Source organism: Petaurus breviceps, unplaced genomic scaffold (assembly GCF_028583685.1).
Source record: "Petaurus breviceps papuanus isolate PSGF00001 unplaced genomic scaffold, PetGlider_PUasm1.0 214, whole genome shotgun sequence".
NCBI classification, from domain to species: Eukaryota; Metazoa; Chordata; class Mammalia; order Diprotodontia; family Petauridae; genus Petaurus; species Petaurus breviceps.
The window spans coordinates 16,905,795-16,927,570 of NW_027185863.1; the positions used below are offsets into that span (position 1 = coordinate 16,905,795).

General features: G+C 37.9%; 1 long non-coding RNA gene and 1 pseudogene across 1 annotated transcript; one reads left to right on the plus strand and one right to left on the minus strand.

The window, feature by feature from the left end:
- Positions 1-8,722, plus strand: part of LOC138165632 (E3 ubiquitin-protein ligase TRIM7-like) — a 57,911-nt pseudogene extending 49,189 nt beyond the window's left edge.
- Positions 8,723-17,953: 9,231 nt separating this feature from the next.
- Positions 17,954-18,693, minus strand: LOC138165678 (uncharacterized). The gene is made up of 2 exons (XR_011169399.1): positions 18,196-18,693; positions 17,954-18,095 (listed from the first exon to the last, which is right to left on the minus strand). It is a non-coding gene; the product is annotated as an uncharacterized lncRNA (long non-coding RNA).
- Between the last annotated feature and the right edge of the window lie 3,083 nt (positions 18,694-21,776).

Here is a 21,776-nt window from a genome sequence, read left to right on the forward strand (position 1 = left end):
CACCCTTGGTGACTTTATCTGTGATGATTCTGCTCCTCAGGCTTGGCAGTTGCTAAAGATTTTGAACCACAATCAGGTTCATAATTGATCGATAACCTCAAATCTTTCAAAGACCTAAAAGTAGTATGGCTTTCAGCAATTAGGAAGTGATAATATGACTATATTTTTACCTCGCCAGATCTCATCTGAAGTATTATGTTCAATTTTGCATGCCACAGTTTTAAGAAGGACATTATTAATTTGGAGGGTATCTCAAAAGAAAACTAGGATGGTGAAAGGCCTTGAGTCCATGTCATTTAGGGATCAGATGAAAGACTTGAACATCTTTAGAATAAATACGTTTAGATAAAAGATGAATGATGTGGGGGATGAAGATAACTTTGTTCAAGAATTTGAAGGGCTGTCATGTCAAGGAGGAATTCGATGAATCCATTTGGGCCCAGATGAGAGAAATAGGAGCAATGGGAAAGAGTTGCAAAAAGGCCATTTTGCCTTCATCAGGGAAAGCTTCCTAACAATTGGAGCTGTCCAAAAGTGGAAGGGGGATGCTTCTAGAGGAGGGCAATTTATCTTCCTTGAAAATCGATAAGCAGAGGCTTGACCATCACTACCTCTGTTGTGTCTAGATAACATTTTATGGTCAATGAGATCCTTTACAACTCCCAAATTCTATGATTCTTTCAAAATTGTGACATTTAAATTCATCACTTACCTGCCCTTGTTTAATCTTCTATACATGTATTTTAAAATTTTAAGTTAGTCAGTTCTTTCTCTGGGAACCACAGCAGATTCCTTAGAGTGCCCTCCCTTTTCCTCCTTGTTGGAATCATTTATGGTTTTCTGTCGGACTTCAATTCTTAAAACCATTTCCAGACTCAGAATTTTAGGCATTACCATCATACCTATTTTTTTTTTTAATATAGGACAGGGTATTTTAAAGGGAAAAAGGAACTGTTATATGAAGAAACTTTCATATGGTAGCACAGTGGTAAAGAGCTGGGCCTAGAATCAGGAGTATTTGAGTTCAAATCACACCTCAGACACTTTCAACTGTGTAGCTCTGAGGAATTATTCATACTCTGTAAAAGGGCATAATAACAGCACTCACCTTCCAAGGGTGTCATAAGGATCATATGAGATATTTGTATAAAGGGCTTAGGATAGTGCAAGGCCCAAGTACATGCTTAATAAACATTTGTATCTTTCCCTTCCCTTCTTTACCATTGCAGGTTGGTATCTTCCCTATTTCTCATAATTTTAAAGAATTGCCTAAAGGATTGAGGGGGTCAAATACATTGTCAAGAGTCACATAACCAGTATGTGTAGGAGGTGGGATTGAAACCATTTTCATCTCCAAGGCTAGCTTTTTATTTATTGTAGGCATTCTGTACTTCATCCTTTATCTGGTATCTTTGAGATAAGAACTCTAAGGTGGAGTAAACTCTTTCTCCTATATTTCCCTTCAATTATACTCATCAACAATCCTTCTGATGTTTATTTGTTTCCCAAATAGACTTCACTATTTAGAAGAAAAGGGAGTGACAGGCCAACATACAGATTTCAGTTCACTTGACTTTTATAGTTCTCAAAATTTGAATTAAAAAAATGACATTTCATTCCTTAAATCATTACCTGATTAATTTGTTTAGTATGTATCAATGACCCTGGTTCTGATCATTCTTGAGTAAACTGATCAAATTGAGCTTTGGAAACTGTAAAGCTAAAGACTAGTCTATAGGTCCATGTTTATCTCATTGAGGTGTCTGTGAGGGTCAGCCTCTGCAGCCAGCCAGCCAGTCTCTCTCTCTTAACTACATCAATCTAGATTGAGGGGGGAAAAAATGTTGATATGCCTCCCTCAGTTTTGGCTGCCTATATATTTATCCTTATTCCTGGAAAACCACATTCATGTAGGTTAATGGTATGAAATAGGTATCGTGCTCTACTGTGTCTAGACCACTCTTTTCTCCACTTCTCAATATCCCAGGCCTTTCCTTAGCATCTGATGGTTCCATCTTAGACACTTTCATTCAACGTTCAAATTATTGAGTGCCCACTATGTACTAGACATCTAACACAATAAAATGAGTATCCCTTTACTGGCAATGCTCTGCTTGTAATTACAGTGATCTCTGCTCTGCTGACTTTGCCAGGCCACATCTTTCCACAAATGTAATTACTTATCTATTTCCTTTCTGTCAGATGAATAACTTTTGTATGCTTGAAGATGTTAGGACCTAGGAAGGCTGCTAGCAATTATGTGCACATGTGCTTTGGCAGAAACAGGAAAGGCAGAACGATGAAGGTAAAATCATTGTAGGAGTGAAGCAAGAAAGGAAAACATAATCACTGTTTGCTATTCATCCTGTCTTTCCCTTTCTCCTTTAATGTTCCCTGGTTTCCTGGTATTCGAGGCCCTGAGAAAAATGCACATCACATGATGCTGCCTTCACTTGTTCAGACTTGTCACAAGGGCCTCAGAAGAAAAATCCCAGGGGATAGAAGTGCTATAATAGGTCCTATTATTCTTTAGCATTTGTAAAGTGCCCATAGTGATAGATGCTGAACGTGAAACAAGTTGATGTGGGCTGAGTCTTGGAGAAGATGAAAATCTAAATCTAAATCACAAAACAGAATAGACAAGCAGGTCCAGGTGGATGGAGGAAAGACCTGAGGCCTGGAAAGGAGTGGCAGGATCCCAAGTTTCCTATTATTTTCTTCTATTCCCCTTCTAGCCAATGACCTAGCCAATGAAACTAAGGGCTCTCCCTTCCCCAATAAAAATTTAAAAATCTTGATTTTAAAAAGTATTATTTATAGTTTTTATAACCTCCTCCTTCACAAAACCAGAATGCCCCCTCTAAGAAGAAACCAGTTAATCAAATAAAGCCTCAGAACCTCTGTGACAGATAGCACATATATTTATTCACATCCATAGTTTATTGCCTCTGTACCAAATGAGGGATTTTTTTTTATCATTATAGCTCTGGAACCAAGTTTAGATTGTGTATTTAATTTATAATATATAATAATTTAAATCTGATGTTTAGTAGTATTGCTTACATGTACTTTATTATAGTCATTATATATTATTTTCTTCATTTGGCTTTCTTTACTCTGCATCTGTTCATACAAGTCTTCTTGCTGTTATCTGAATTTGTTATATTTGTCCTTTCTTCTGGCACAATACTATCCAATTATATTAATATATCCTGATCTGTTTAATCATTTCCCAAATGATAGATACTCATTTTGCTTTTGGGTTTTTGCTATTACAGGGAGTAACTAGTGCAATGGATACATACATACACACACATATATTTGTAAACATGCGAACCTTCTACAATTTACCTTTTGGGGGTACATTTATAAGGTTGTTTTTGTCTTTTGTCAAAGAATTATGAACCCAGAGTTAGAAAGAGCCTCAGAAATACTGAGGACAACCTACCCAATCATGAATCCCATTTTAAATTCCTATAAGAAGTGGATATCCAGCCTCAGCTTAGGGACAGAGAACTCACTACCCTATGGCATAGCTCCTTCCTTTTTTGGTAAATTTCTCATTAGGATTTTTTTTCCTTTTGCTGAAATGAAAGTTACTTTCCTGTAACGTCTACTCATTACTTCTAATCCTCTTTGAAACTAAATAGGAGAGGCCTTATGTTTCCCAAAATGACCTTTTGAATATTTGAAAGAAGTGGCAGGATCCCACCTTTAATTCCTATCGTACCTGCCTGTCTTCTCCAGAATGAGAATTGTTTTCATTCCTCATATGACATGGCTTCTAGTCCTCTCAGTATCCTTGTTACTTTTTTTTTTTTACACAAACCCACTTGTCTCTGTCCTTATAAAGTATGGCAGCAAAAAAGTGAACTCAATACTTAGGCACCATCAGTTCAGAACAGAATGTAGTAGGACTATCACCTCCTTTGCCATGTACACTTTGAATTCTTCTATGAATTCAATTTGAGCAGCTAGGTGGCACAGTGTATAGAGGGCCAGGTTTGAAGTCAGGAAGACTTATCTCCCTGAGTTCAAATCTGACCTCAGACACTTACTATTTGTGTGACCCTGTAATGTAATGCCAAGGAAAGGCAACTTCCTAAGGTTCAAAATACCAGCATAGGTGCTCTCCATTTTATTCAGTGACCAACCAAGAACAGAGAAGATAAAACATGACATCATTCCAAATACAGCATTTACTAAATGTGATTAAATAATCTCCAAGGACTACCCCACCCCAGGACCTTCCAATCATTCAATCAATTACAAAGTTCCTGGTCTAAATACTTCTCCACCCCTAGGCTATACCTTCATTTGTCAATCACAGAGCACAAAAAGGTCAAAAGTTCCCCACCCCTGGATCTCAATTGAATCTACCCCAGAGTTACATCAAGTTTAAACACAGCACTTAATACCCAAATGGAGGTCTTTTCTTCATCTTGACAAGAGGCAAGTTCTCAGCAATCTTAGTTCCTGGGGAGACAAGGCTTAGCAAGGCCACAAGATACATTGCCAGTCCCTTCATTAATTCATCCTCTGTCTGTAGAACAGTCCTAGAACCCCTGAAAACATTAGCAAAGCCCTCTTCCAGGATTTCTGTAAACATACAACAAGAAAATCCTTCTTCAGGGCTTCTGAACCAACAGAAAGGTTCCCAGACCCCTGCAACAACAGCACTGTTCTTCACCAGTAGACAGTATTCATTCTGTCTGCAGGACAGTCTCCAGACCCCTGCAACAACAGCATTGTCCCTCACCAGTGGACAGTATTCACTCTCTGTCTGCAGGACAGTCTCAGGAGCTCTTAGCCAACAGCCAGGTTCCAGGACTTCTTCAACAGGACTGTCTTTCACCAGTGGACAAATCTGGCAAAACAACATCAAAACAGACAGACAAAGTACCAGCAAAACAGCCATGTCTCCTCAGTCCTTGGCAGCTCAGGGGGCAGGTCTCAAAAGTCCAGGGCAATTCAAAGTAGCCCTCAGCAATCCTTCTCAGTCTCTCTGCCTCCACAAGGTGCTGCTTCCAAAAAGTTCTTCTGCCTCTCTCTTGTCTCTCCAAATCTATGTCACCAGCTCCTCCCAGTTCAGGACTTTCTTTTCATATCAAGTCCATCCCACAGGTGGGATTAACAAGCTCTGGGTTTTAACACAATCAATTTGAAAACCAAGCCAATACAGGGGAATCTTTAATTGCCATTACTATCACAGACCCTTGGAAAGTCACTTCACCTGTTTGCCTCAGTTTCCTCATCTATAAAGTGAGCTGGAGAAGGAAAATCACCAACCACTCTGGTATTTTTGCCATAAAAACCCCAAATGGGGTCACAAAGAGTCAGACATGACAGAAATGACTAAATAATAACAACAACAACAAATTAATTTAGTTTCAGATTTCAGTGAATAGAGGACAACCCTTCGACTCAAGAAGTCTTGGATTCAAATTTTACCTCTGACACTCTCTGTAATGTTGGGCAAGTTAAATAATATCTGAATGCCTCAGACTTTTCTCTAAAACTATAAGTAGGAACAAAAACATCACTCTGCAGTAGTAAAGGGATTTGCCTCACTTGAGAGCTTCCTAAAGTGAAGAAAATCACAAGGCTTTGCCTTCACACACACTCACTCACACACACACACACACAATCTTGCAAAACAAGACTCAATAAGGTTAATACATAACTCTGGAATTTAGAATTCTTTGTCATACACAAAAACTTCTGTCTTCTTTTACGTCTTATCAGCAGCTGATCTGAGGTTTTGTGTGACTGGAAAATTAAGACCTTCACCAGTGGACGGCAAGAGAACTAGAGGTTCAATCTCATAAGGAAAAATATCTCAATATTGATGCAATTACTAGGAACAGAATATTCCCCTGTACCCATGTGGTTCTGGATGCCATCCAAGTTATTAATAGGAATGGTGACAGGACTGTGCTTTATATTGTTTTCTCATCAAAGAGAACGGAATGTTAGGCTGTGCAGATTGTCACATGGAAACTATGTGAGTTGGCTGTGGCATGTTTTATTGGCTCCTTCCTGGGTTTTCTGTCCTTTCTGGTTGTGTGTATGCATGTGTATGTGTGGAGGGCCATTGCTCAGTGACAAAATCCCTTGAAAATAATGAGGGGAAAATGGTTCTATTACCACATAAAAGAGGGTTATGGTTGTATCCAATGTAAATCAATGCTATATCCCTGAGAGTGACCAATACTTGCATGTATGTCTGGTAATATGTTACTAGGTCCACCTTAAGGCAGCATCAATCAGTCAGTTAACAATTAAAGGTTTCCAGTGGCATTGAGGCTATAACGTTAGATTTAGAATCAAGAAGTCCTGAGTTTGAATCCTGCTTTACACATTTTCTGTATGACTGGGGGACAAAATCCATTGAATTTCTCTATGCCTCATTTTCATCATCTATAAATGAGTAGTTTAGAATCAATGTTCTCTAAACTATCTTTCCAGCTCTAAATCTATGATTCTATGTATTTAAGTGCCTTCAATAGTACAAGTACTAGTGAGGCACAAGGGAGGCACTTATTATTATTGTCTTTATTATTGAATTATCATCATCATTATCAGGGGAGGCAGTATGTTGTAGTGGACAGAAAATTGACCTTTTAGTGAGGAAGAACTGGATCCATGTCTTCCCTCTGACACATAATGCATGAATGACCCTGGACAAGTCACTTAATTTCCTCAGGAAGTTAAGTGTGTGTCAGGAAAATCTTTAAAACTACATGTTGCATATTTCTGTTGTTTTAGAAGGTTATTTACCCCAAGTTTCTCATACAGATGAAGTCACAGATCAAAAAAAAAGCCATAATCCTACACTAAAAGTTACCCTTATGTAGTTATCACTTTCTCCTCTTTTCTATCATTAAAAAATGTTCTTTTTAAAAGACAATCAGAAAAGTTTTCATATATCTAAGGTCAGTTTGTCGTGACTTATTTCTTCTCCCCCCTGCCTGGTCTAGAGCTGAAGAAGATTATTCATCATTTCATGCTAAACAGTAAGGAGGTCTAAGGCTTTCAGTCAGCTAGTATATCTTTTGGTAAGGAAATGGCAGAAATGTATTGAAGAATTGAGGATAAAGGACAAAGTAGCAGAACATTAAGAAGGGATGGAGATGAATATACAATGGTACAGGCCAGTGGGAGACTCAGGAAGGTACAAAACCAGTCCATCTGTAGCATGTATGCGTTCCCAACATCAATGGTTGGGAAGAAAAAAAAAAAGGGGTTATTGTTTTTACAGGTGAAGATATGGTTCAATTATCCGTTCTTGATTTTAGATATAAGGGATTGTGTATCTTCAAAAGCATTGTCTAGAGGTGAAATTCTTACTCTCCTTGGGTTTTAATCTGATTGTCTTCAACAATAATTATTGCTTTTATTTTGGGGGGATACTGGCAGAAACCACCCAATTTAATTCAATTTAGTTCTATCTAATTCAACAAAACTTTATTCGGTACTTACTATATTTGCAAGTGACTAGGGATAAAATATAGCAGACAAAGACAGTAAGAAATAAAGTATAAATCTTCTTTAGGTTGTGCTTCGTTAATGAGATGGCAAAATGCAAAGTAGGGGTGAAAGTGAGGACCATCTCAAATAAGAATTTGCTATTGTTATTGTGAAAATGGCATGTCTTCTCTTCCCGTTCCCATGCACACATAATAAATAATCTGCCATTTAATTTGCACAGGGAGCTCCTTTTTGGGAATTCCTTCCTCCAAGGTAGAATGGAAATCGTGCCGCAGAAAAGTTAAGTGAATCAGTCACACTCCCAATGATAGCAAGTATCAGAGGTGGTTTTGAATTTGGGTTATTCAGTCCTTTCTATGATCTCTGCATATCTATTCTCTTCATACTCAAACAAAAACAAGTGGGTTTCAGTGCTCAGAATATCATGTGCATTTTGCTAATAGAACTGAAATTTTACAAGGTTGCCCCAATATACACCATCAGTCCATGTAGTGTTTGGAAAGTGCCTTCTGTGACTAAGCCTCTTCCTTCAGCTGTCCTTACCAATTGATTTTGTGCAGCACTGCATAATTCAGAAGACATATTAATTCTAAGTCTTTCTCAGCAAGGGAACATATACTATGCCACCAATTATCTAGTTTTCAACCTGCAAGTCTGTCTGGAGGCTCTCACAGTGTGAATTAAACTCTACTAATTAGTCACCCCTAGTCATGCTTCCCTTTTCACTCTATTCATTGCTTATTTTAGATTTGGAATGAATAAATTGGGCCTACAGTCCTAGTTTCAGTTCTCTTCCTGCTGATATTTGTCTGTCATTTGATCACTGATATTAAGCTGGGAGGGACATCATGGAACATCTAGCCCAGTCCTGTCATTTTACAGATGAGGAAACTGAGGCTGAGGAAGGTTGTGATTTGACCAAGGTCATATAGATAGTAAGCATCAGAGGTAGTATTAGACCCAGTGCTTCTGATGTCAAGGCCAGTTCCCTTTCCAATGTATCATGGTTCTTTAGTGTTATGAAGTTTAGTACAACCCAGGGCATGATCATTTCTAATACGTGTGCCTTAATGTGACAAAATGTGGCCACATTTTTCAATGTTCTTTGGGTATCTTTGACCTGCATTCCAGGAATTTCCGTCTTACTCAAGAGTTATCTCCAATTCTGGGCTTGAATCATCAGACGGAGGTTCTGGTTGAGTGCCAGAGGGCCCCAAGGAAAATGCGTTAGTTCTAATTTACTGAAGAAATCAGAATTCCTGGGTAGCCACAGAATTGATTCAGTTTTCTAAGTCTGCCAGCTCTGATCCAGTCTCAAGATTAGAATGAACTTCCTGTGTTTGCATCAAACAAGTTCAAGAACAAAAATCATGAGACACCAAGGTGCCAGATCATTGTTGCATCTGTGGGGACCTTGCTAACTCATTGTTTATTTATGGTTTACCTACTACCAGTAATTCCTCCTTCAACAATATATCAAATGTATGAAAGCCTTTTGTCCCATGCTTTCAAAATTTCTTCATGAGTGGATCTATTTTTATTGACTTTTGCACATTACTTTTATATATCCTACATTTGCCAGTGGTTTTGCAAGTATTAATTAAAATCATAAGATAACTTTAGCCATTTAGCTTTATCCTCAGTGTTTGTTGGGAATTTCTTTTTATTGCTCTCAACTTCAAGGAACATCTTTTTAAGAAGGTCTTTAAGGAAAAAAAAAGTTATCAAATGAATCTTGATTTTACTTTAAGGAGTTTATTTAATTATGGGATGTAGGCCAGGTGTAGTACACAGGCCTATATGTCTGCTAAATAGGGAGGTTGAGGCTAGTAGGATGATTCAATACTGAGTTATAGTAGGACTAAAGTCAATTATCTGTCTGTACTAAATCAGGTATTAGTAAAAGGAACCCCTGGGACCTGGAAACCACCAGTCTACCAAGAGAAGTGCAAACTGGCCCCAGAAACAATGCAGGACAAACAGCACAGCTGATCAGCACTGGGAGTAGATCTGTGAGTGGCCATCATACTTCTAGCCTGGGAGCACTAGGGAGACCCAGTCTCAAAACCGTAACAATAATAACAATAAAAATGATTTGGGATATGGTTCCTCTTAGGATTTTCAGGTGATTATTGATTATTATAAGTAAACCAATTAATAAAATTAAGTTAAAAAACAGATATATCACAAATTATTTAATTTTATGATGAGTTCAAAGATAATTCTTGAAACAGAGAAGTGAGATTGATTAATTAATGACACTCCCCAATAAGTATCTCTCTCCCTGAATAGAACCCAACCTTGCAACAAAAATCACAGTTAAGCAAAACAAGAAATCACATAGATCATGTTTGATACTGTGTTTCTTGCTGTACTTTCTTGTAGTACTTGTCTGTCTGTACTGTCTCTCTACTGAGAAGGCACATATGTTTGGTAATCATAGATGATGGTTAAGATCAGTCATAGAATCATAGGTTTACAGCCAGAAGAGACCTCTTTAGTCATCTAATTCAACTCCTTCATTATGCAGATGAAGAAACTGAGGCCCAGAAAAGTGATTTTTCCAAGTCATGCATGTGCTAGAACCCTTTGGATCTAAATCCTCTGTGCATTATACTGTAGCCCACTGTCTCTCAGACCAACATGAAGGAGATATCTAGAGCTGAGGTTATATATCTTTGAGTTCTAACATCTTTTACTATTATTTTCCTTCATATTATTGTTGCCATCGCAAACATTGGTTGCCTAATTTTGCTTACATGATTTTGTACATGTTCATACTTTTCTTCCCACATTTCCCCCCTGAATTTCTCATATTTGTCAATGCTTATCAGTTTCCTCCATCATCCTCATCATCCTCATAAACTGAACTAGAGAAGGAAATGGCAAACCACTCCAGTATCTTTGTGAAGAAAATCCCAAATGGGGACATGAAGATTCAGATATAACTGAAAATGACTAAGCAGTAACAACAACAATGAAGCAACAATATTTCATCAAGACAGGTAAAACACATTTTCTTCAGCCACTCCTTGGTCAATAGGCAATCACTTTATTTCCAGGTTTTTGGTATACAAAAAGTACTGTTGTCAACAATTTATCATATTCAATATCCTTCCCCCATCTTTGATTTCCTTGGAACAAATGCCCAGTAATAGTATAGATCTAGAAGAGTCCTTAGAGATCTTCTGTCTGATCACTTCATTTTGCAGAAGAAATTGAGACTGCGTGGGGTTAAATATTGTTTCTTCAAGGTCACACTGACAGGACATGAAAGTTTTGAGAGTTCTATGCTCACGATTTTTTCCCTCTGTGCCACAATATCTTCCTTAGATAAAGAGTATGAATAGGTTAGTCACTTTGTTAAAGAGTGTGTTGATTGGTTCTTCTATTGATATATATATATATATATGTATATATACCCACATACATATATATATATCTCATGTATATATTACAACTAGAAATAATACTATACTACTACCACTGCTGCTGCTATTGCTACTACTACTACTGCTTCACATTTATATGATATTTTATAGTTTTGACATGTTTTACATGTATAATTTTTAAATAGAGAGAATGACAAATTATTTTCTTTTATTCTTAATAAATGCTATCAGGTTTTTTTTTTCTTCTAAACATCTTCTGATACATTATTTGCTTTCTTTCACGTTAGGTGGTCTCATTTTAAAATAAATATGTACTTCGGGTTTTTCAAATTTCCTTTCATCTTGCTCATTGACAAGTATGATGCCTGATTCTATGATTACCTTTTCAAGCACATTTAGATTTTTAAAAAGATAGTCTTTATAGTTTTGATACACTTTGGTTCTTTGTTTTCCTAGAGTTTATTTGTTTTTTTTGTGTTTGCTTTTTCCCCCCTTTGGTTTGCTATAGGTAAGACTTATGGTTGTGAAATCATCAGAGTATTAGGGATAAGTTTTTACTACTTTCTGTAAATGGTGCTAAGTAGCTGGCCCATTATAGGATATAATATCTCCATTCACCAAAAAAAAAAAAAATTGGTGTCTTGAAAAATGAGTATCATCATTTACTTGAGTTTTCCTGTATGGCCAACTTATTTCCTAAATCAATTGTTAGCAATAATGGCATTCATATATATATAAGTTTTAAAGGGTTGAGATGATTTGTCCAAAGTCACACTACCAGTAAAAATTAGAGAAACAATTCAAATATTAGGGTCCTTATTATTCTGATCCTTAGATCTATTTAAAGGTGACTTTGTCAGGATGACTATGTCTTTTGCTTGTGAGGAATACAATATTTTCATATGTCATTAATAGTTTTTTTAATGCATCACTTGGTGGCCAGCTTTTTGATGATGGGCCTTCCTACCCTTAGCTAGAGAGAAACCTTGTCTGTTTGTTATCAAGTGCAAATTCAAAGCCATGTCAGTTTGATTAGACTCTCCAGAGCTCACCATGTACTTATATACCCCCTTGAGAACTCAAGCTCTCTTCTAAAAATGGATGAAGCATTACAATACAAATCTGGTATTGGATTAGGCAAGTTATGTGACTTGTCTAGCTCATGCAGTCTCATATCACCACAACTTACTTTTACTTCAAATGAATTTTATCTCTTGTGACACATATTCTTTATTTGAACAGTCTCCCAACCGCTATGATCTTTTATCAGTTTTCTCCCTGGGAATGGTAGTAGCTTGTAGCTTTGCTCATCTCATTTTGCATAAATACCAATAGCTCAAATGTCATTAAAAATGTAGGCTTGGGGGGGCCAGGTGGCACAGTGAGTAAGAGCACCGGCCCCGGCATTAGGAGACCCGGGATAGGTTCCGGCCTCAGATACTTGGCACCCACACAAAATAACTGGCTGTGTAACCTTGAGCAAGTTACTTAACCCCAATTGCTTTAAAAAAAAAAGTAGTCTCATGTCAACAATAACGCTAGTTTTTCATAGGCATGAATCAAAATTGTTATAACTGTTACATCATCTTTTAGTAACTTTTGGATTTCTGGATTCAGGGCTTATTATTGTCTGCCTTTTTCTTTGCAGTGCCAGGGAATTTTGCACAGATATTTTCAATAAATGACTTGGTATGAACACATGTGGTACCAATATAGTATAAAAAAATACAGAATACTAGTTCACAGGGACCTTGGAGAGCACCAAGTTATGGCCATTCATTTGATATAATGAAATGGAGACCCAACAAAATGGAATGCCTTCCTGAAAATAAATGACAAGGAAATAGAAGAGCCAGGACTAAGAAGTTAGGTGTTCTGATTCCTGGTTAAGTGCTTATTAACTATAAAGTTACTAATCAATTTATTAACTATATAAAAGTGCTAATGAGGATTTAGACCTGGAAAGAGATTTAGAGGTCATCTAAAATAAAATACTCATTCTATAGATTAGGCAACTGAGGCCCAGACCCTTCAACTGATTTGCACCTAGCAAAGTCAATCATCAAAATTATATTCTCTGAAGTTAATGCATTCTTTCCATTGTACTATTACTAATGACATGCAATGATGGTGTTCCATTAACCTCATTTATGAGGATAAAGACAGGGAAAGGGGGATATTGGTTGGGAATCTCTTTTTTCCCTTTCTCTCTTCCAGAGAGGTAAGAAGAGAAAAATAATATTGTATTTTTACTATCTAAAGATCCCCAAGCCATGTGCTTAGGAAGCCAAGCAGTCATCCTAGAGATAATTTGCATGCTTTCTAGTGCATCTAAGTCTGTTCTCACTGATCTGTTTTCAAATGCTTGTTTCTATCACTGTTTCCATAAATACAATCAAAAGCAGTTAGACACATTTTATTCCAATAGACTAAAAAAATGTTATCCCTGTGAATCTGGCATGAAGGAGGAGCGTGCCCTATTTCACAGATGGGGAAAGAGAGACAGATTTGTCAGCTAACTTGTCCATAGTCTCATCAAATATGCAAAGCAAAAGGACGATTTAAAACTATCCTTCAATGAATAATAACTGACATTTCTATCACTTTAAAACTTGCAACATGCTTTATATGCATATGCCATTTTTTTTTCATCTGTATGACAATTCTGTGATATAGTTGTCATTCGTATTATACATATGAGGACATTAATGTCAAAATCCATTGTTCTATTTACCATGTTATTTCCTTGTATACTACATTATATTCAGGTTTGTGTGTGTGTGTGTGTGTGTGAGCGCGCGTGATTGGAAGGGAGATCTTTTTTTTTTTTTTAAGCAATAGGGGTTAAGTAACTTGCTCAAGGTTACATGGCCAGTTATTTCTGGGTGTGGTGCTGTGTACCTGAGCCTGGATTTGATCCAGGTCATCCTGACACTGGAGCTGGTGCTCTTACTCTCTGAGCCACCTGGCCGCGCCTAGGGAGATCATTTTTTCTTCCTAATACTTCCATATTCTTGTTGTTGAGTTGTTTCAGTCATGTCCAACTCTTTGTGACCCCATTTGGGGTTTTTCTTGGTAAAATGCCAGAGTAGTATGCCCTTTCCTTCTTCAGCTTATTTGATAGATGAGGAAACTGAAGAAAACAGAATTAAGTGACTTGCCCAAGATCACATAGCTAGTAAATGTTTGAGGCCATATTTGAATTCAGGAAGATGAGTCTTCATAATTCTAGGCCTGGCAATCTATATTCACTGTGACACTCAGTTGCCCTAACATTTTCATTACTTTTTTATTATAGCAATACTAAGTAGCTAGAGGTGGTGTAACCTAGTGGAAAATACACCAAATTAGGAGCCATGAGAGCAGATTCAGCTGGATGGTGTAGTAGAAAGAGTGCTGGACTTGGAAGATCCCACTTTTTAATCTTGCCTTTGATAATTGCTGTGAGACCCTAGGCAATTTACTAAGCCTCACTGTGCCTCAGTTTCCTTGTCTACCAACAGACTCCATGTATTCTAAAGTCCTTTTTAACTCAATCTATGATTGTGAACCTGCCATTTACTGGTTGTGTGCCTTTGGGCATACCACTTTGACTCTTATGGTATCAATTTTTCTTATCTGAAAAATGAAATGTTTAGACTATGATCGTAGATCCTAGAGACCAACTAGTCAAACCTTGTTGTATAGATGAGGAATCAGAGGCCCTGGGTATTTGTAGCAGCAAGCACCCCAAGCATCCTCAGGGTTTGCTGCCAACACAGGTTCTTAGATCTGCTTTGTTAAAGGAAAGCAACTCAAAATGGGTTAGCAAGCTTACTTTAATTAGTCAAACATATATTGTTTACCTAGTTCAGGGGGAAAAGGTCAGCACCCAGAACTTCAGAATACACAGACAGAATTATCAAGACAGAGAAACAGATCAAGTAGAAAGTTTTCAAATTGTCCAACCATTACATCCATACCAAATCAACATCTGGGTTTTTCAAAGCCAAGGGGGAGCTCTCAACAACGGCTTCCCAGAATCCAGATCAAATCACTTCTCAAATTGAACCCCAAAACAAAGCTACACATCAGGGCTTATATAGGCTTCTCCTGGCTCAGAGAATGTAACAACCTTATTGACTCACTGCCCAATCAAAAGTATCTACTGAAAAACAAGCCTCCTACCCCAGGCTCCAGGTGCACTTTGGCCTAAGGGCAGGGAAGATCTTAAAAATTTACATTCCCGTTACATTCGGCCCCAAGATCTTTCATGCCCGTAGCATAAACAATTTACTTTTGAATTAGCATTAACAATCATAGGTCACATTTTCAAGATACAGAGCTAAAGTTACCAAAGTGTCCACTTAGGTAGCCAAGCAGTCATACAAACCTTAAACAAACAAAAAGTACTTTGCATTATCACCTCAATTCAAAACAAGAGTCCATATAAAATTCTCTTGGGGGGGGTGTGTCCTTCCCCTCACACAACTCCAGCCCCTGCTTCCAAGTACTGAGAGGGGACTGGGCAACAAAACCAACAAGGTGGGGTCCTTGGGGGATCCAAGGTACTTCATCCCACCCACCATAGTCACAAGTCCATCCGCCCCCTGGGTCCCAAACTGTGGGATGCAACAAGGAAACACATTCAGTGCCCCTGCTTTGCTGCTCAGTTCTTATCTTTTCCTGTGGCTGAATTCCGAACTCATGGGTTCCTTCTCTTCTCGCAGGCGGCAGCTGCTCCTGGCTTCTGCCCAGGTCCCGATGCAGGCAGCTCACCATTCCTGCTCTCAGCTCAGCAAAGTTCGCATGCAGGCCATTCTTCTCTCCTGCTCCATGGCTCCACAGAGTCACAGCTACCACAACTGGGAAACAAACAATTATCCCAGCCCCCACACATTCCTTTTACCCCTCAGATCCTGTTTGTGACGCCATTTTGTAGCAGCAGGCACCCCAAGCGTCCTCAGGGTTTGCTGCCAACACACGTTCTTAGATCTGCTTTGTTAAAGGAAAGCAACTCAAAATGAGTTAACAAGCTTACTTTAATCAGTCAAATATGTATCATTTACCTAGTTCAGGGGAAAAAGGTCAGCACCCTGAACTTCAGAATATACGGACAGAATTATCAAGACAGAAACAGATCAAGTAGACAGACTTCCAAACTGTCCAACCATTATATCCATACCAAATCAACATCTGGGTTTCAACATCTGGGTTTTTCAAAGCTGAGGGGGGGATCTCAACAACGGCTTCCCAGAATCCAGATCAAATCAAAGAACACTTCTCAAAGTGAGCCCCAAATCAAAGCTACACATCAGGGCTTATATAGCCTCCTGGCTCAGAGAATGTAACAACCTTATTGACTCACTGGCCAATCAAGAAGTATCTCCTGAAAAACAAGCCTCCCACCCCAGGATCCAGGTGCACTTTAGCCTAGGGGCAGGGAAGATCTTAAAAATTTATATTCCCATTACAGTATTTTAAGAAATTTGCCCTAGATTCATACAAATATTCGGATTTGAACTTGGGTTTTCTGACCCTGGAGCTCCAGCTCTTTCCACTGTTCAACCTTGCTCCCTAGACTAAATGCTACAAATGTTATCAAGCTTTAATATTCAGAGACTTTACTCAGTAAACTAACAACAGTAGGAGGTAGATGGTTTTGTTGATCAGATCCTAAAAAAAAGCTCTATTGAGTTGTCTCGTCATACTGAGTGAGCTGACCCATTTGACTAGCTTTTTGTCTTCAAAATGATTTTGTGCTAAGCCACAAATTTGGAAATTGATTAGGATTTAGAGTCAACAGGAGGAATTTATGAGGTCAAACATAAAAGTGTGTTTTAGATCAAAGGTAGTAATATCCAAAGACAGACAGGTGTATATTAAACTAGAAAAAGGGTCTAAAAAAGCAAATAATGACTTATTGGTTGAAGAAGAGAACTTAATATTTATTGATCCCATGTGAACCTTATCAGTATTTTCCTTTTTCAATGGACTATGTTTAGGGGAAAGCTTTATATTTTATCTCTTCCCAAAAGCTTTGACCATGTGTCAAGTGCATTTGCCATGAAAGATTTGTTTGTGTTCTTAGTTGGATATCAACAGCTCAACACTTGCTATTAAGTCAAGGCAAAAAAATCAATAAGCATTTATTAAGGACTTCCTATATGCCAGGCACTTGACAAGGGCAGGGATACAAGGGAATTCAACAAATAACAAACAAACAAAAAGCAAAACAAAACATAAAGCTTCTCTCAAAGAATTCAATAGTTTAATGGAAGACACAATAGGCAAATAGCTATGTACAAAAAGACAAGTAGAGCATTCTTTGGAGATAGGAAAAAATTGGAGATAATCTTGGGAACTAGCATCAAGAAAGATAAGAAAAGATGATACATTTCATTCTTTATTAACTAATGGAAAATAGAGGCCATTTATTATTAATCATAAAAAGACTTTGGGAAACAACTTTGTTATCTACCTGTTGGGAAGGGATGATGTCTATATGTGAATAGTATATGACAAAAATATCACTTAAATGTTGACTTTTGAGCTACAAACTAGAAGCTACTAAATGATAACATGCATTAGTTTCTCCAGAATTTTGGTATTCATCATTAGTTCTGTTTTCCAAGGTCATAAGGTAAAAAAGAAAAGAACCTATATATTCTAAGATATTTATAACTCTCTTTGTTGTGGCAAAGAAATGGAAATTGAAGGGATGTCCATCAATTAGGGAATGGTTGTGATGGAATACTACCGTGCTATAAGAAATAGTGAGCTGGCTGACTTTAGAAAAATATGGAAGGACTTGAATGAAATAATGAAAAGTGAAATGAGCAGAACCAAGAGAACAATGTATACAGTAACAGCAATATTTTTTTTTAAACAAGAAGTTTATTTAAACAACAAGATGTTTGACTTGAAGGGAAAACTAGGATCAATTTCTTTATAATAATTTATCCCTACTGAGAGACAGAGGTTGCCCTACATGTAACAGCTACGTACAAAAAAGTTACAAAATTGTCCTTGGTTTTACAATGATAAAAGAAAAACATTGAAATTATCCAGTCAAACAAGGTATGCAAGGATTTTTGTGTGTGTGTTTTTTTTTGTTGTTGTTGTTAAACAGTGAGAGCAAAATAACTTACTGGAATATAAAGATAAAAGTTGAATGAGCATGCCACTAATGGAGAAAAGGGATATTTTCACAGAACCAGTTTGTTTTTTCCCCTCCCCATCTCCATTTGATGTTGATCAAAACATACCATCGGCCATTTAGTTAAAAATATACGCATTATGCCTGTGCACATACACCAGTTACTTTATGTACAATAAAGGAATGGGGAAAGGAATCAAAGATGAGAGAAAACTATACTGCAGTAGTCAGGATGTGGATGAACCAAATCTTGGTTTTCTAATTGTGAATGTATTGTTTTCCTTGGGAGCACAGTTCTGGAGTAGAGTTGTAGATCCTCTTTTTAGTAATCACCTCTTATCTGCTGCTGGAATACAACAATTGTATCTTCATCCTCCATTTCCAACTGTGCAGGTGTGTCTGGTTCATTGATTGGTTGCCCATCCAATCGGAATCTGATCTGCCTCATTGACAAGCCCTGTCGTTCACAATAGTCTTTCATTAGTTTACTAAGTAGTGTGTGCCTCTTAATCTTAAATTGCACCACCGAACCATGTTGCCCTGCCACCTTCAAATTAATGTGGTCATTGTTTTCAGTCTTGACTCCTTCCTTTGGCTTTTTGTCAGCCATGGTGAGTCCGGGGGTCTCCTCAGCTGCTGCTTCACAAAAGAGGCACCAGGATGGTTCGCTCCAAGGGAGAAGCAGCAGCAGTAAGAGCAGGAGCAGGAGGAGGAGGAGGAGGAGGAGGAAGATGATGGTGGTGATGGTGAGGAAGAAGAGAGAAGGAAGAAGAGGAGGAGGATGAGGAGGAGGAGGAAGAGGAGGAAAAGGAGGAGGAGGAAGAAGAGCAACAGCAATATTTTTTGAAGGATAATTGTAAATGACCAGGTTATTCTGAATAAGAAAAATACTTAAATCAACTACAAAAGACCTATGAGGGAAGATGCTATCCTACTCCAGAGAAAGAACTGATAAATATAAGTATGTATAGCATGGTTTTACATATATTTAAAAATTTATGTCAAATGGCATCCTCTAGGGTGGGATGGGAGGAAGATGAAATGGTAATGAAATTTGAAGATCCCTTTGTATTGGAAAGCTGACAGGTACTTAGCACCTAGTTTCAAATTAAGCCTCTGTTAAAGAAACAGAAGGCATGAACCCCTGTTACTGACATAACAGGAAGGATATGGACAGGGATGAGCTATACCATTTTTAAGGAAGAGCACAAGCTTGACAATCAGGACTTCTTGGGATAAGCTTTGTAGAGGCAGTGCAGCTGCTACCTGAGAGAGACAGAATTTCTCTTAGCGCGCATCTGAAGGCTGGACTGCTGCTGGACTGGAGCTTCCATGGAGAAAGTGATTTTGATTTTAAGAATGGGAGAAAGTGGTTTTGAATTTGAGAATAGAGCTGCTGAAGACTTCTGAGGGCCAGCTGGAGCTGCTGAGAACTTCTTAGGGCCAGCTGGAGCTGCCAGAGGAAGCATGACTGTGATGTTGGTACTGTGTCTGTGTCTCTGTTAAGTTTTCTCTTCCCAGGAACAGAGACTGTGAAGGATTTGAGATGGACTGGACACTGTGTGCTCCAATGTGGAGCAGGAACTGCATGGAGAGCTGGACAAGGAATTGGGAGCTGTCTGCCTTTGAACCCAGGTGACAGTTTTGTGGATTCAGGTAGGTAAGAGCTACCTGCCTTGAGTCAAGATGAAAAGACCTCTACATGTATAATGAGCAGTGACTGATGAAATTGTAACTTATTTGTGACTGAGGGGAAGATGGCTTGTGTATTTTCCACTACCTCTTAAGAGGGTACTGAGTAGTGACTGATTTGTAACTTACTGTGCCCCATGGGTGGAGAACTTTGACTATTGTACTTTGTAGTGAGTTAAGGATTAAGGAGGCTCTCCTCTTTATGACTGATTGAATTAAGGATGATTGAATGATTGAGTTACTAAATGATTGAACTTTATTCAAAACTATGTGACCACTTTGGTGAAAACTATGTGACCATTTTAGTGATAAGTTGTTGAGTTGTGAAATGGTGAATGCTGTATTTTGATTTTCTGTGATAAATTGTAACATTGTGAATGATGTACCTTGATTTTCTGTGAATGCTTTGCTCTGCTTTGTTATTGAATAAATAGAGAGTTCGCTATACTGTGTAATCAGAACCTTGAAAAGCTGTTCACAGGAGCAGTTGTCTGGAAAGCTACTCATGCTTGGCTTTACAGAAGGGAAGGAGACAAAATAATGTATTAAATTAAATTTAAAAAAGAAAAAAAGTTTTGAAAATGTAATTGGGGGAAAATAAAATATTATATTAAAAAGATACTTATAGATGGGGTGATGGGAGTTAGAACAACAAAACCATGAGAAATTCAATATCTCCCTAGCAGTCTTATGTAATAATTTTCTTTAAAAAGAGAATATTTTTTAAAATAAAAATGCTTTCTCTACCTTGGAAATTTTGGCTTCCTTCAAAACTCAGCTCAAGTGGCATCTTCTACTAGAAGCCTTTCCTGGTTTCCCTCCTCCTCCAAAATCTGTCTCTCTTTCTCAATCTATCTTTCTATCATTTATCTTCTTACAGTGTGACTACTCCTGAAAGGTTCCATTTCATTGTAGCTCCATTATAAACTAATTGAAGGCAGAGACTGTTTTACCTTCATCTTTGTATCACCAATATTTAGCAATGTGAGTAAGCACTTAATAAATGCATGTTTATTGACAGAAATAATAACACTGGAGGAGACCTTTGAAATCATTTATTTCCTCTTCTAGGCAGGAACTTCTTAAAACCACAAAAGAGATGGGATTCAGTGTTATATTTAAGACTTAAAGAGAAGATTATCTTGAATATGCTCTTCTAATATAGCACAATAATCCATGGGAATCTGAGTAAAATAGCACTACCTTGTCAAAAGGAGAAACCTCTCTTCTTTAACTGAGAAGTGCCCAATTGATCTGAATCCTCTGATTTAAACTATATCCTCCCCTACCCATCCCCTCCCCCCATCTTTTAGGACAATAGAACATTTTAGGAATTTTGTCCCTGGTTGAAGGAACAGTCTCTTCCTCTATAGTTAAAAGTCCTCCTATTACCTGATGACAATTAAGATAAGATATTCTCATGAGAATTGTAAGTAGGAGTATTTGTGCCTTGGGCAAACTTCACTAAATCTGCCTAACTAGCTCAAAATATGTGTTGAATAAATTTTTAATAAAAACTCAGTTCTGGGGAGAAATCAGTTGGGCTACAACAGGTGGGGCAGAAGCAACTCTCTCAAACCTTCATATTTAACAATTCTTGCTAAGTAGGTTCCAAATTCAGTTGTTTTATTGTGTCAAAGAGATGAAATTGCTGTGTTGGCCTTCAAATTGTTATTGCCCTGGTATAAAGACCTTATTACTCTGCCTTGTTATTGTTCAGTCCTTCTTATGCCTCTCTATTCCCTTATCTTTTTCCCTGGTTCTGATATTTCTTCTGAGATGCTTCCAAATATATTCCTTTTTTGACCCTTGGGAGTAGGGATTTTTTTTCTCCTGTGTTTTCTCTTGTGTTCTCTTTCCCTCCCCTTCCTTCTCCTCTCCCTCCCCTCCTCTTCCCTTTCCTCCCTTTCCCTTCCCTCCCCTTCCCTTCCTTGTCTTTTGTCTTGTCTTGTCTTTGTATTCCCAGCACTTAGCACAGTGCCTTGTATATAATAGTGCTTTGTAAATATTTGTGGATTGAATCTTCATTTCTTTCACCCAGGCAGCCTTCACTGCGGTACAAC